Below are 14,681 nucleotides of genomic sequence, written 5' to 3' on the forward strand. Positions count from 1 at the left end.
ACTTAAGCTCCATCCCTGGCTGGCACACAGTGATCAATACACATTATTTAAATGGCTGAACCAAATGAATTTTGATCTGGAAGAAATATACAGCTTAAGCCTCAAGGACTGGAAAAACCAAACTTAATGGACTCTTCTAAATTAGGGCTTATCACAATACCTACCTTAGTCTTTATGAGAATTAATACATGAGTTGATGAGTTAATATACAGAACAGTTTAGCACATTTTTTTATTCATAAATTTTTTTTTAGAATTTTTTTTTAAGATTTATTTATACATACAGAACTTGGGTATAGGCCAGAGGTGCAGGGGCAGTGAGAGGATTCACCAGAGACAGAGTGGGGAGCAGAACAGGCTGACTGACGAAGTACACTGCTGAGGGGAACAGCGGGCAGGTCAGGAGAGGTCTACCGCACCCTGTGGATCACCTCCAGGGCTCAGATCAAACTCATGCTGAAGTGGCTTTAGCTTCTTAGTGCTGTGCTTTAACCCACTGTGCCACCAGGGAGGGCCTAGAGTAGTTGTTTTTTAAAAACAAAACTCTGGCAAGTTTTAACCAAGAAAATTTTTGCATCATTTACTGCTCACCAATCTGTCCTGATGACTTCTAATGATCTCAGGATGAGCCGGACCAATGACAGTTAGTGGGCACCTTCTGCAGAACTCCCCACACTGTCCCCAGTCCAGTATTGCTGGCACTGCAGTGACCCCCAGGCTTGGCCAACATGGATCGGACCTAATTCCAGATTCCCTTGGACTGGGCAGTTGCTGGGCAGGATGAGCTGTTCCATTTTGCCCTCTCTGATCATTTTCAGGGTCCACTTGTACCCCAGCATGTACCTTCTACTTTCCACAACCAGTTGAAGCCTAGAGTCGATTCCAGTGACTTCTCACCTTTGTGGCCACTGTCTTCCTGCCTTAGGTACAGGCGGTCTCCACCAGGAGCAGCCTCCCGATGGTCGAGGAGAAAGTGGTATTATTAGAATAACTTTAAATTTACAGAAAAAGTAAGTGGATAACGTGGAAAATATAGACCTATGTCCCCTCCCCTCACTTCACCCAATGGTCGTCACCCCTATTACCAGCACCTTACATTCACTAGTGTGGTATATTTGTTACAATTAGGGAACTGATATCGATATATTACTAACTGAAGTCTATAGTTTTATATTTCCTTAGTTTTCACCTAATACCATTTTTAATTTTGGGATCCCATCAGGATAGTTGTGTCTCCTTGGCTTCACCTAGCTATGGTATTTTTCTCAGCTTTCCCTTGCTTTAAGGAATAGTGGTTGGGTATATTGTAGGATGTAGGAATTTGTCTCGGACATGTCTTAAGATGGTTAAAAGTATTGCTTGTTATTATTACTATTAGGTCATATTTAGATTAAAATGTGTGGGATTTGGGTGAGGGAAGTTCTGCTGGATACTCAGAATTTGAAAGAAAGATTTATTTTGAGACTTGGTTAGTTTATCAATACTGGTATAAACTATCTGGACAGAATTTGACTTGCCTACATTATCCCAGCTGGACATTTAATTCCCCATCTATTGTGAGGGTAGCTTTACCCTTATCTACAATGGGCTACCACAGACCATGCACTGCATCATCAGAACGCCTCCTCCCTGCGGTGACAATTCCATTTGACCCGTGAAGCTGCTAGAGAAATAGTTAAGAGATGCTCAGCCTGTCCCACCGCCCAGCCCTCTCTCCCTATGGGAGTCAAACCCAGGGGACTTAGGCAAAATGACTTGTGGCAGATGGATGTTACTCATGTTTCCAGCTTTGGAAAACTTAGCTTTGTCCATGTTTCTATTGATACATACTCACATCTGATCATGGCCACTACACTCCTCTTCTAGCATCTTCCTGCAGTATAACCTAGACTACCTTCCATGCAGGCCTGGAACACCAACGGGGTGGAGTGGGAGTTCTAAGGCTGGTTAAAGCCTAAGATTAGACACCACACAGAGTCCCTTCTGCTAGGTTCTGTTGGTCACCGTGAGTCACAAAGTACACCGAGATCCAGACGAGAGGAAGTGACGTCACTTACTGAAGGGAAAGTGGCAAAGGGACATTAAAGAAGTGCGTGCAGTTGTGTTCTAGCTGTCTCTGGCAGCAGCGGTTTAGCACAGTCAAGTATTACGGTAGGATGCACTTATCAATGTAAATGTGAACATAGCTCTGTCATTTATTGGATTTTACTTTTACCAGGATCAGAGAGTCTGATTGGGATAAAACACTTGCAAAATATTTTGGTGACTGGTAGAGAAGCATGTTCAGATCAAAGAGGTTTTCGAAAGGCTTATGGGTTATTGAAAAAACTTGCCCCAAGCGTTATTGATATAAAAGTTCAAACATGAGCATAACATGGTGTGGAAATCCATTCATAAGTATTTTCTTGTTGGTCTTTAGACACATGGCTCTTTTGATTAAAAGTTGTGATCTCAACTTTGGAAAGTCAGCATTTAAAAAACAATGTTCCCACACCCAGGCGATATGGATTCATGTTCCAAAAAGTGGTCAAATTTATAGAACATATTTATGTAGGGTATTATTTGGGGGTGTGGGTATGGGACTTACCCCTTGCTCCCAAAGAAATCTCTATAAGTGCCTGAAATTTTATCAGGAGTGATTCATCATTTGTTTCTGGCCCTGATCATTTTCACTGGATTCTTCCATAGCAAGTACATCAGGGAAGGGCAGGATAGGAAGGAAGTGCCACTAGCTGATGAATAATTTAGAGAAATGCTCTTCTTTCAGAGACTACTGAGAGTCCTGGCTGACTTTGGAGGAGCTGGATACCGTCGCGGGAGCTGGGTGAAGTGTGAGTGGGAGGAAGAGTAAGACAGAGGTACTAAACCCACATTTATTTCCTCACAGGTGCTGCTGCCTAAGAGGCACACATTAGGCTGAGGTGAGGTTACAACAACCAATTCTGAACTGGGTTTTTATTTTGGAGAGAACATTTTGTTCCTACAATAGGATATTTGTGTGCTGTGTTTTTTTCCTAAACACTTCACAAAGAATATTTCTTTACTCTTAAAATAACTCCAGCTGCTTGCTTTGAGGTTTTTCTCTTTTAGTAACTTTTAGCTTTTGGGATTTTCTTTTGGAATGAAGTATCTCTCCCAGTCCTCCTTCCTAGCCCTATTTCCCAAGGCCCAAAAGGCAGACCCCTGGCATCCCACAGGACCTCTGATGTTGCCGGTCCACTGTGGGAAAGTTCCAGCTTGGCCGGAAACTGTGCTATTTATCCTCCAGGTGTTCCGTTCAATTCATTCCCCCTCCCCCCATCCCAGCTGGGCTGCCCTATAGCCTGTTTTCCGACGTTGAATAGCAAACTTATTTACTTCGACTTTTTTAAGGGTACCCACTCTTGTCTTTCAATGCGCGCTTTTCTCCAGTGAAAACTAATTCCAACTTAGAAGCCCCCGAAGAATTAAGATTCTGGGGAGCTGCTTTTGTTTGAGGAGTTAATACAGTGCAGGACTGTGATTTTATTATACTCACAGAAAGCCAGAGCCTGTTTTGTGGTCCAGATGAAAAGCTCTGTGACTAACAGGATTCTTTCTTCCTTTCTTTTTTTGGGCTACATTCCTCCCACTAGCTGCCAGGTTGTTTCATGATAGTTCTACAGGCTCAAGCAATTTATCACGTAGAGAGTGAGGAGGGGACTGTCTGGTTTCCCTTTGCCCCTCTGACAGCAGGACATGTACTTCTGCAAGCAGGACAGGTCAAGAGCCATTATTTGGGTGGTGTGAGCTGAAGAAAAGAAACTCGACTCATAGCTATTGCATTTCTGAGTCCCAGGCCCGGGGCGCTGAGCCAGGGGGGCAGTCTGAACGCCTGGCTCAGCTTCCGAAAGTCAGAGACGCTTGGAAAACAAGACTCAGCTTTGCAGCCAAACTAGAGATGGAGGTCCTTTTGCGGTAGTCCTGGAAATCCATTCAATATCAATTTTACAGATAGTGAGGGCCTGCTGTAAACTAGAACTAGAGCTCACTAGGCATTGTGCCTCGTTAAGGCCTCTATGAAGGTGGTGGTGGGCAAGATTCCAGGGGATACCCAAACTCTTCGGTGTTGAACTGCCTCAGCTTGCTGTCTTTAGTCACTCTTTTCTCCCTAAGCACTTCGTAGATAAGCACATTAAGGAAGTAAAATAAATAAAATAAAAAAGGTGGCAGTTTGACAAATCCAATTAGTAGCTTAGACAATAGCTGGAGAACCAGGTAATAAAATCATCTCTAGTGTTGACATCTCTGAGCCATTGGAAGTGAATGAATTGGGGGAAAGTGCTAATTTGCTAATACCATGGACCCAGGATCTGCCCCAACAAGCAGAGAACAATTGTAAATACAACCTCAAATGTAGATGCAATCCTCTTGGACAAATGTCTGTGGATGAGTCCTCTGACTTCCACCTTCTGTTCATGGCTTCATCTATCTGCCTAGAACCACGCTGGTCTCTGAGCCAGTCCTGACGGGTAGTGTATGAGAGGGCTGTTAAAGTGTGGGCAGGGAGAGAGAACCCACACTGTATTTGAAACAGTGGAAACTGAGTACAGGTAGGTAACTGTTTATATTGGAGATGGGAGAGGTGAGATTACCCAAAGAAGAGCAAGAGCAGGACGTTGCTGCTACTTCCAAACTGGTCAGCAGGGAGAAGGTGTTTGTTGGTTATTTTTTTCTTTACTAAAGCCCAGGAAGCTTGGGGGTGTCTGGTGGAAATCCACTGTGGGCCTGTCAGGTAGGAACTGGAGTCGCAGAGCAGATGTTGGAGGCTCTGTCTTAGGCAAAGAGGGGTGAGGGGGAATACCCTGGGAAACACACGTGCAAGGGTCAGTCTCCTGGAACCAGAACAGCAGCAGTTTGAGGGCTGGCCCTGCAGGAAACTCCTAGGGGGTGGGTGTGGGAGGGTGTGGGTGGGAGCTCAGAATCCACTCGCTTGTGTGAGTGAACCTGGAGTTTACAGCCCATGGCTGTCATGAAACTTATCTGCAGCAGCATCTCCTGGGATTGGATGAGTGTTTAGGGTGTAGGAGTTAAGAGTACTATACATAGTTCTTGCTAGGAATGTGGGTCACCGATGCTTTTGTTTGAGGGCCCCTGAACTATAATGTTTAACTTATGCTACAATAAAATATATATTAACATACACATATGGATGTTACCTAGACCTATTGGGGGTAATCATTTTGTGATATATGTTTATATATATGTGAAATAGTTATACATCTAAAACTAATACACTGTTACAAGTCAATGATATAGTAATAAAGTTGGGGTTAAAATACACACACGTACATGGGCTCTCCTTGTTGGCACAATGGGTTAAGTCACCGCATCATGAAGCTCTCCAAAGCCACTGCAGCTTTGATCCCCGGACAGGGAGCTGACCACATGGTGTGGTGAACCTCTCCTGACTTGCCCACCGCTGCCCTCAGCAGTAATTTGTCAATCTGCCTGTTCCGTTCCCCACTCTGTCTCTGGTGAATCATCTCACCCACCACACCTCTGGCCTGTACCCCAGTTCTGTAAGCATAAATAAAATATCTTAAAAAAAATACACACACACAAAGTGTGTGCATCTGGAGTCATATTGTCTGTGTTTGCTGTTTACTATCTCTTATGGACTAAACTGTGCCCTCCCTAGGTCTCCACTTAGATGTGAAAGCCCTAATTCTAAAACATGAGTGTATTTGGAGATAGGACCATTAAGAAAGTAAGTAAGGGTCAAGAAAATTGAAAAGAAAAAGAAAAAGAAGAGTATTAAAGGGAGGATCAAGATTCTTGAGCAATTTAATTATGCATTTTAAATATGGTGGTCAAGTTAACCTCATTTAGATGATAAGGTGTAAATAAAAATCTAAAAGTAAGAAGGAAGTGAAGTGAGCAGATATGAGGGAAGAGCATTTGGGGTAGAAGGCATAGCCAGTGCAAACACTAAGGTGGGAATATGCTTTACCTGTGCACTTTTCTATTCAGATAGGTCATTAAGTATTGAGAAGCTGACAGACTCACTGTGGCAGACATCTGCTTTACAACAGTCTAATTTTCACTTAAAAGTTCAAGTTTACGGCCCTCCCTGGTGGCACAGCACTAAGAAGCTAAAGCCACTTAGCATGAGTTCAATCCCCACCCCAGTGGTAATCTACATGGCGTGGCAGATCTCTCCTGACTGCCAGCTGCTCCCCTCAGCAGTGTACTTTGTCAGTGGGCCTGTTCTGCTCCCTGCTCCGTCTCTGGTGAATCCACCCCTGCACCTCTGGCTTGTACCCCAGTTCTGTATGCATAAATAGATAAATCTTAAAAAAAATCCTTAAGAAAAAGTTCAAGTTTACTATCAGGAAAATATATTGTGTGTGAAATAAAAAAAGAGGAAGTAATTAAGGTTAAATGAGGCCATCGGCTGGGGCCTTCATCTGATAGGACAGGTGTCCTTCTAGGGTAAGCAAGAGAAACCAGAGATCTCTCTTGGCTTGTGGGCAGAAGAAAGGCTGTGTGAGCACATGGTGAGAAACGGCTATCTGCAAGCCAGCGAGAGAGGCCTCACCAGATGCCAGTCCTGCAGGCACCTTGATCTTGGTGCTGAGAAAATAAATTTCTGTTGTTCAAATCACCCAGCTCGTGGTATTGTTAACTCAGCCCAGGTGCCTAATACATTAGCTGTGTGGTTTTGAGCAAATCTCACATCTTCTACTTTCATCTAAAAAGTAGAGCTGGTAAGACATTTATCCCGACAGGATGATTAAGTCAAATACGGGTTTAAAACACTTCATGTACGGTAAGTATACACATGTAATATTTTTGCTCATACCTGTGAATTTCTATATCAGTATCCTGGCTTGAAAATTCTGGTCTCATGTTATCTTTGGATGCTGCTTCCAAACTCTCTTCCCCGCCAGTAATTTACAAGGTCTCACCGACCCCTATCTCTGTTCTGCTCCTGGCTTCCTCCCACCACCACTGAAGGGCCTGCTGGATGGCTCACCTGGTGAGGAAATCTGCTTTCCTGTTGCTGTCTATGCTCTGCCTGTCAACAATGTCCCCTTGCTAAGAGGGGGACATATGTCCCTACCATATGTGCTTTGCCCATCTACCAAGTGACTTGTGGCTAAGCCAGTCACATCCCTTTGCCATGACACTGTCCTCTCTGATCCTGGCTCCATGCCATCCTGTGTGGTCTGGCTGGTGCTGTGTCTTTCCCACCTCTTTTAGCATTGCAGGCTATTTACACAGAATCATGGCAGCTCTAGCTATTTCATTTTTAAAGATTTATTTATTCATGCATACGAGACCTGGGGTGAGGGGGTTGGGGTGAGAGGATTTACCAGAGACAAAGTAGGGAGCAGAACAGGCAGATCTACTGAAATACACTGCTGAGGGGAGCAGCGGGTGAGACAGGAAAGATCTGCTGTGCCATGTGGATCAGCTTCCTGGCCTTCTGCTGCAGTGACTGCCAATAGCTTCACAGTGCTGAGACTAAAACCCTTGTGCCATGAAGGAGGCCCCAACTCTAGCTTTTCTGCCCAGATACGTCTTGGACTGTAAAGGGATGAGAGAACAAACTGGCTTCGAAGGTGTGTTTGTAAAACATGTATTGTTTTACTTGTGATTTTCTAAAGGTAGATTGTGGACAAATTGGTGTTGGATTTTGGGAGAAATAATAAAAGTTATATTTGCATGTGGGGAGAAGGAGGTGCACAGTCACAGGCCAGTGGGATGCAACCTCCTGTCTGGGTCCCTCACCTGGCATTGGGCTGGGGCTGTCTAGTTAAGGTCTGTTGGTGCCTCATAAGCCGTGGCTCTTGGGTTTTTGGTGACCCCTGTTTATACTCGTTGGCTCATACCTCAAATTTAACAGCATAAAACCACAAACACACGTCTCAGAGTTCCAGCAGATTTCAATCTTGTAAATTATAAGAACATGGGTATAAACAGTTTAAACATTGAGATGTTTATAAAGTAAGAGTGGTGTGTCTAGCCTTCCTCCCCCCTCTAGTTCAACTCTTGTAAGAAATAACAACTGGTTACCGTTTAGTAGAGCTGTTCAGATTTTTCCCCCCTATGCTGTAGGTGAACAGACAGTCACATCTGCATTTTCTGGTAAAGCCAGAATAAGCACACACTTAAGTTGGTCAGGACTTCTGTTTGTAAGTGAAAAGAAATGCTACATCAACTTTTTTGGGCAGAAAGAGGAATTCACTGGCAGAAGAATAGAAACCACAGGACTCACAGCCTTTTCGTCTCTTCTGCTTCCAGACCAGTATTCTCCATTAGCTGCAGTGACCAGAACCTGTCTGACTCCTTACCCAGCCTTCCCCACACAAAATCTTATTACTCTGCCTTCTGCTCTAAATCAAATAGTGCAAGAAGGACTTTGACTAGCTTTGTACATCATTAAAACATGTTGGGCTGCAAAGAACAGAAAAATCCACTGCAAATGACCTAAACAATAAGGGTTTACTGTCTAAAGGAGGTCTAAAGGATTGGTGTTTTTTCTGGATCTGCCTTGGTTCTGGGTCCGTTTCTTTGCAATTAGCCAACGGATGGTCTTCCTTTGTGGTTGCAATATGGATACAGCAACTCCAAAAACCCCATTCACATTTGACAACATCTTTCTTTGCCTGGCGTCTGTTGAGAGCAGAATCTGTAGCAGGGAGCAGTAAGTGTGGGCAAGAGCAGTGAAGCAGGGAAAGAGTTAATAAAAATATCACCCACTAAGGGGATTGGTGCTAAAGTCTCTGGCACCTCCTGACAGCCTTATGAATGTTTCTAAGAACTGTCGCCTGGGGGACCTGAGACTGAAGCTTTTTTTTTTTTTCTTCTATCAATGTTCTCTTCCATCACAAGTAAACAATCTGACAGTGAAGGTGCTTCCCAGGCAGGGTACTGTGTATGTTGTGACCCTGGTTTTAGCTGCATCATTATCCTGATGGGCCTCACTATGAGGTCTTTTCTCCTATGAATCTTAAGTTGTTAGCTCTGGTTTTATATAAAGTTGTCACTAGCACTGTAGGGGGCATGGCTTTATTTTGTTCTGAACCCAAGTCTGAGGAACTTTGATCCCATTTGAAGATTTTGGTGGGTCGAAAAAAATAGCAATATTTTATCTTTCCCAAAATGCCACTGTTTACACTAACCTATTCAGAACAGAAATAGAAAAGAGGTAAAAATAGCATCTGAGTAGCCAAATAGATGTCCAACAGTCCTGAATTCCAGATGGAACAGACAGCCCGGTGCGCAGCGCCCTCGGTTTTTGTCTTAAATCTTCCACACTTCATGCATAAGAGAGAGCTGTATTAGGAGCCTATTTAACCTCATTTTACTGACAATTCTAACTAGGTTGGTATCCTAGTTACTATTCTCACAACAAATGAGAAGGGAGAGGAAGTTGCTAAGGGAAGTCACACTGAAAGTCAAAAAGTGACCACCGATGGGAAACAGGGAGGTAAAAACATACTGACGACTAGGGCCAAAAGATCTTTTAAAAACTGGCACAAAGATGCACGGGAAGACTGGTGTTCTATCTGCTGGACAGAACAGTGAATGAGCTGAAGTTCACAGCCAGAAATACATTCAGAATATTCTTTATACAGCAAGGACATGAATAATTTATTTTATGCTATTATGACTTTCATGCTGTATTGACTCAGCATGATTATTCTTTTTGTGTGATATATTTTACATAGCTTTTCCAATATGTAGGTTTAAAATGATGAAAAACTTGATTCCAAAAGCTCTGGAGAATTTTGTTTTCCAAACAACCATTTTCTGTGGAATTTTAGCCAAGAAATTTCCTTTAGCAAATTGATTAGTTAGCCATAAACAATAATTTCTGGAACTCTCTGCACAAGAGGACAATGTTGACTTGTCTTGTCTAATTCAGGCCAGGGGTGCTCTCTGGGGAGGACCCTGGACAGTCACTACCAGTCTTTGGGTTAAACTGGTTATGCAGATGGTGAGATTTTTATCCTTCCTCCTAGAAAATTTCTGGAATTGTTAGAGGTGCATTTATATAGAAGGGGAAATAATAAGGAAATAACCCTTTTTCAGGAAGAGAAAAATTGGGGCACTTTTTCTATAAAAGTTCTATAAATTAGCAAACTTCTTACTCATTTCTTATTTATTTTGTTTAATTAGTAAATGGTAACCCAGTGGTGCCATTATTAACTAGATATTATTCTGTGTGTATATCTGTGTTTGAAATTAACTAACAGTACAGAGTATAGAATTTCTTTGCTTTGTTTCAGAATCTGGTAGTCTACTGCACTAATCTTTATACATACACACACACACATACGTATATGCATGTATGTATGCATGTATATATAATCTTATTACTATTAAAAATGATACCACTTCATTTCTTCCCTCATTTTTATTTCTTACTTTTTGAGGGTGAGGACCTTTCATGTTCTGGCAGACAGAATGAAGGCTTCCCAAAACTATGCATATACTAATCTCCAGAACCTGCAAACATGTTTCACTATAGGGAATTAAGGTTGCAGATGGGGTTAACCTTGTTAATCTGCTGGCATCAACACTGGATTACCTGGTGTGACAGATGTAATCATCGGGGTCCTTACATGGCCAAAACAGAGCCAAAACAAGTTAGAGACATGGCACTGTGACTGACAGACTGGCCCTACGTGTGTTTTCAGGATGGGAATCATAAGTTTAACAATGAGATAGCTTCTAGAAGTTGGAAAAGAAGAGACACCAGATTCTCTCCTACAGCTTCCAGAAAAGATTGCAGCCTTGCCAGCATCTTGATGAGCCCAGCGAGACTCATTCAAACTTCTGACGTCCAGAACTCTAAGGTAATAAATTTGTGTTCTTTGAAGTCACCAAGTTTATGTAATTTGTTCCAGGGGCAATAAGGAACTAATATGTATGCCCATAAATTACATTTAAGATGTATTTATGAAGTGTTTATTATGTGCTCAATGTTGCAACATTGCTTATGAGGAGAAGACAGGAAAGTAGTGTAAATATTGCTGTATTGTCTCATAAACCATTGCTATTTTACAAGGTGAAATACTATTTTCTTTTGTTGTACAGACATTTAGCTATCGTTATGGGCTACTCACAGTTGCACAGACATTTCTTTACGAGTGCCTTCTCTGTGCCAGGAACTGTGTATACAAGACAAATATATGATTAAATAACATAGATGAAAAGATAAGTTACTTCATACAATCAAACAGAATTCTTTATGTCCACTATTACCCACTCAGCTCTTTTCAATCTGTTTCCAATTTCCTGATTCTTCAAACTCTAAATCTACAAAGTACAACAGAAGTTTTCAACCAGTGGGGTGTGTGAGTCACTACTTGCTGGTGTGAAGGGGCAGGTAAAAATACAGTGCCTGAGTCTGCTCCTGGAGATTCTGACTCAGTTGGCTGAAGAAACATTTGGCTACAGGATTGTTATTGTTAATCTCCTTAATCTTTTACTTCAGAGAGCATGATAAATATAGTCAAACAAACAAGAAAATCAAGTCACAAAAAGAAAATTCAGTAAGTTAAAATAATTTTGATATTATATAAGTGGACACATCATGTTATTTGATTACATTGTAATAGTTATTAATTCACAACATAACAATCACTCATGCCTATATGCTTAGAAATGAGCAAAACACATTCTTAAATATTAATTTTTTGTGTATAAAAAGGGAATCAGAGTAATACTACAAAAAAAAATACTCCCGAATGAAATCACAGTGAAAGTAGTATATTCCAAATTTATAGAAAACAGCCAAAGAGGCATTCAAAGGGATATTTATAGCTTGATGTTTTTATTAGAAAATAAATTTGAATATAACATATCCAGCTCAAGGAGATACAAAAGAACAACAAAAATAAGTCCTAAAGAGTAGATGAATTTACGTAGATCATCCAAACCAGAAGTTTGCACCTTGAAAAAGATGAATAACATGAACTGTGATAGTCATAAAAAATGGAATTAGTGTTACAGGGCAAGGAGAGAGGCACCACTGTACCTCAAACCTGCTCTCTCTAATTAGGTTCTGTCATCTACTCCATTAAGACAAAACATAGAAGACTTTTAATGGAAGGGAACTTTAATACAATTAGTGTGCAATACAGCAAACATAAAGAATATAGTTTCTAAATCAAACACTCAAAGTTACCCCTCCCCTCATGGGTGAAAGTCCACCCAAAAGGGATTGGCCTAAAGCAAGGCCGGAAAGCCCGCCATAAGTCTAAAGCACCTTCTGTTGGGGACCCACAGAAAAGGCTCAGAAATGGCCAGACAAATCTAGGAGGATGAGCAAAATCAAAATCAAGATAAACGCTGCCACTGGTAACCTCGCCACGGGTCTTTCACCCACATCTGCTTCAACCAGACCAGGACCAAGAAACTAGAGCCGCTTCTTTACCTGTCTCTCTGCTCCACGTGCCTCTTCCAGGTCTCCTTCCGGCTCTCTATCCTGCTTCCATCGCCCTCACTCTCCTCTCCAGATTCTTCTCTTTGCTCAGCTCTACCCTCCTTCTCGGTGGGGCAGGGAACCTGGAATCTCCCCTTTTCCTAAGGAACCCCCTGTTACAGAGTAGTCGTAGTAGGTGGTGTTCATATTAGTGTTAGGTATTAGAACATCTCATGCTCAATGTCAGAGAAATGTTTTTCCAAGCAGATACAGATAAGCATGTGTTTCCCTACATTTCTGGGGCCTCTCAGCATCAGTGTGATGCTGGCCACTGACCTCTAAGCAAACTGACTTGTGCCCTTTTGAACCAAAGCATTAGCCTGTATGTAATCCCTCAGCTCTCTCTCCCCCTCTTCCACTTCTGCTGTGAGCTTGAGGTCATGTGTTGAGATCATGAGCCATTCAGTGGAAGCAGCCTGGATTACTGCATCCCCAAAGGAAGGAAAGACATTCTGGGGAGTCGTTGAAGACATAGCACTTTGTGTGAGCAAGAAATTAAACTTTGCAAAGCCCCTGGCTTGCGTTTCCATTTTTTTTATTAGTTCATGTTTTATAAAGTGTATTTTACCAATACTATAACTTAACCAATTTATCATGAAAGTTAAAGTACAGGACAGAGTGACGAAGGGGAGAAAAGCTGCGCTCTTCAAAGTTCATTATTTTTCCTATTTGTTGTCAGATAAATATAGCAAAGCACCAGTTAGATACTAAGACCTAATAGCCTGGTTGTGTGTCCACACACACACACACACACACACACACACACACACACACACAGCGGGTCCTGAGATAACGATGTTTTGTTTAATGTTATTTGCATATAATGTTGATGAGTCTCCCAGCCAGAGCCATTTTGTGTGTGTGTAGTTTGCACATTCTCCCTGCGTCTGCGTGGGTTTCCCTGTGTGGTGCTCTGTCTTCCTCCTACCTCCCAAAGATGTGCTGTGAGGATTAGTGACATGTCTGCCTCATTCTGGTCTGAATGGGCTTCTGAGAGAGTGACCTGGGGCAGACAGGCGTCTTGTCCAGGCTGGGTTCTTGCCTGGTGGCCTGAGCTGCAGGAATAGGCTCTGGCCTCCAGCTGCCCTGAACCGGAAGAAGCAGGTTGGGAAATGAATGAATGAATGCTAAAGTATTTGTATTTCTTTTTTTTTGAAATCTGATGATGTTTTTGTGACTAGAAATATGCCAGAGGAACTTAACTTTAGATCAGTTAGCCTGTGGTAAAATTAATTTCATTGTATGTTTCTTTTTTAAAGATTTATTTTGTACATACAGAACTGGGGTACAGGCCAGAGGCTCAGGGGTGGTGGGAGGCTTCACCAGAGACAGAGTGGAGAACAGAACAGGCAGATCAATGAAGTACACTGCTAAGGGGAGCAGCAGGCGGGTCAGGAGAGGTCTGCCCCACCATGTGGTCACCTCCCGGACAGGCGGGAATTGAACTCATGCGGAAGCGGCTTTAGATTCTCAGTGCTGTGCTTTAACCCGCTGCGCCACCAGGAGGGCCCCTCTTTTTTTTTAAAGATTCATTTATTTTATTCATACAGAGCTGGGGCACAGGCCAAAGATGCGGATTGCGAGACGATTCACCAGAGACAGAGTGGGGAGCAGAACAAGCAGACCGTTGAAGTATGCTGCTGAGGGGGATGAGGGGAGCAGCAGGCGGGTCAGGAGAAGTCTGCCTCGCCATTTGGGTCACCTCCAGGGTGGGCGGGGATCGAACTCATGCGGCAGTGACTTAGGCTCCCCAGTGCTGTGCTTTAACCCGCTTTGCGCCAGGGAGGGCCCTCATTGTATGTTTCTTAAAGTTACCTAAAGTTGCTGTTTCTAAGAACATTTTGAAATGTTGAAATGTTAAATAGGCACACCCTTCACCGATATCAGTTGGGGGTACATGTTAATTTGCTGTCACTTTAGAAAAAGTAGGACTCAGTATCAGATCCTTTTTTAAAATTTATTTATGCATACAAGAACTGGGATACAGCCAGAGGTGTGGGAGGTGGATTCACCAGAAACAGAGTGAGGAGCAGAATAAGCAGATAGATGAAGTACACTGCTGAGGGGAGCAGCAGGTGAGACAGGAGAGGTCTGCTGCCCCTTATGGGTCACCTTCCTGGCCCAAACTTATGCTGTGGCTGCTGACAGCTTCATAGTATTGTGCTTTATCCTGTTGTACCACCAGGGAGGGCCCAGGTACTTTAATATTACTAAATCTGATA

General features: G+C 42.7%; 1 long non-coding RNA gene across 1 annotated transcript in view; it reads left to right on the forward strand.

Annotated features, from left to right (window-relative positions):
• Nucleotides 1-14,681, forward strand: part of LOC105853785 — a 48,296-nt gene that overhangs the window by 20,576 nt on the left and 13,039 nt on the right. The window contains exons 2-3 of the long non-coding RNA XR_001145555.1: nucleotides 2,767-2,857; nucleotides 10,670-10,828. This is a non-coding gene — a long non-coding RNA (uncharacterized LOC105853785). The remainder of the gene's footprint in view (nucleotides 1-2,766; nucleotides 2,858-10,669; nucleotides 10,829-14,681) is intronic.

The sequence above is a fragment of the Condylura cristata genome, unplaced genomic scaffold, assembly GCF_000260355.1.
Source record: "Condylura cristata isolate star-nosed mole 26May11 unplaced genomic scaffold, ConCri1.0 scaffold00002, whole genome shotgun sequence".
Taxonomy (NCBI): Eukaryota; Metazoa; Chordata; class Mammalia; order Eulipotyphla; family Talpidae; genus Condylura; species Condylura cristata.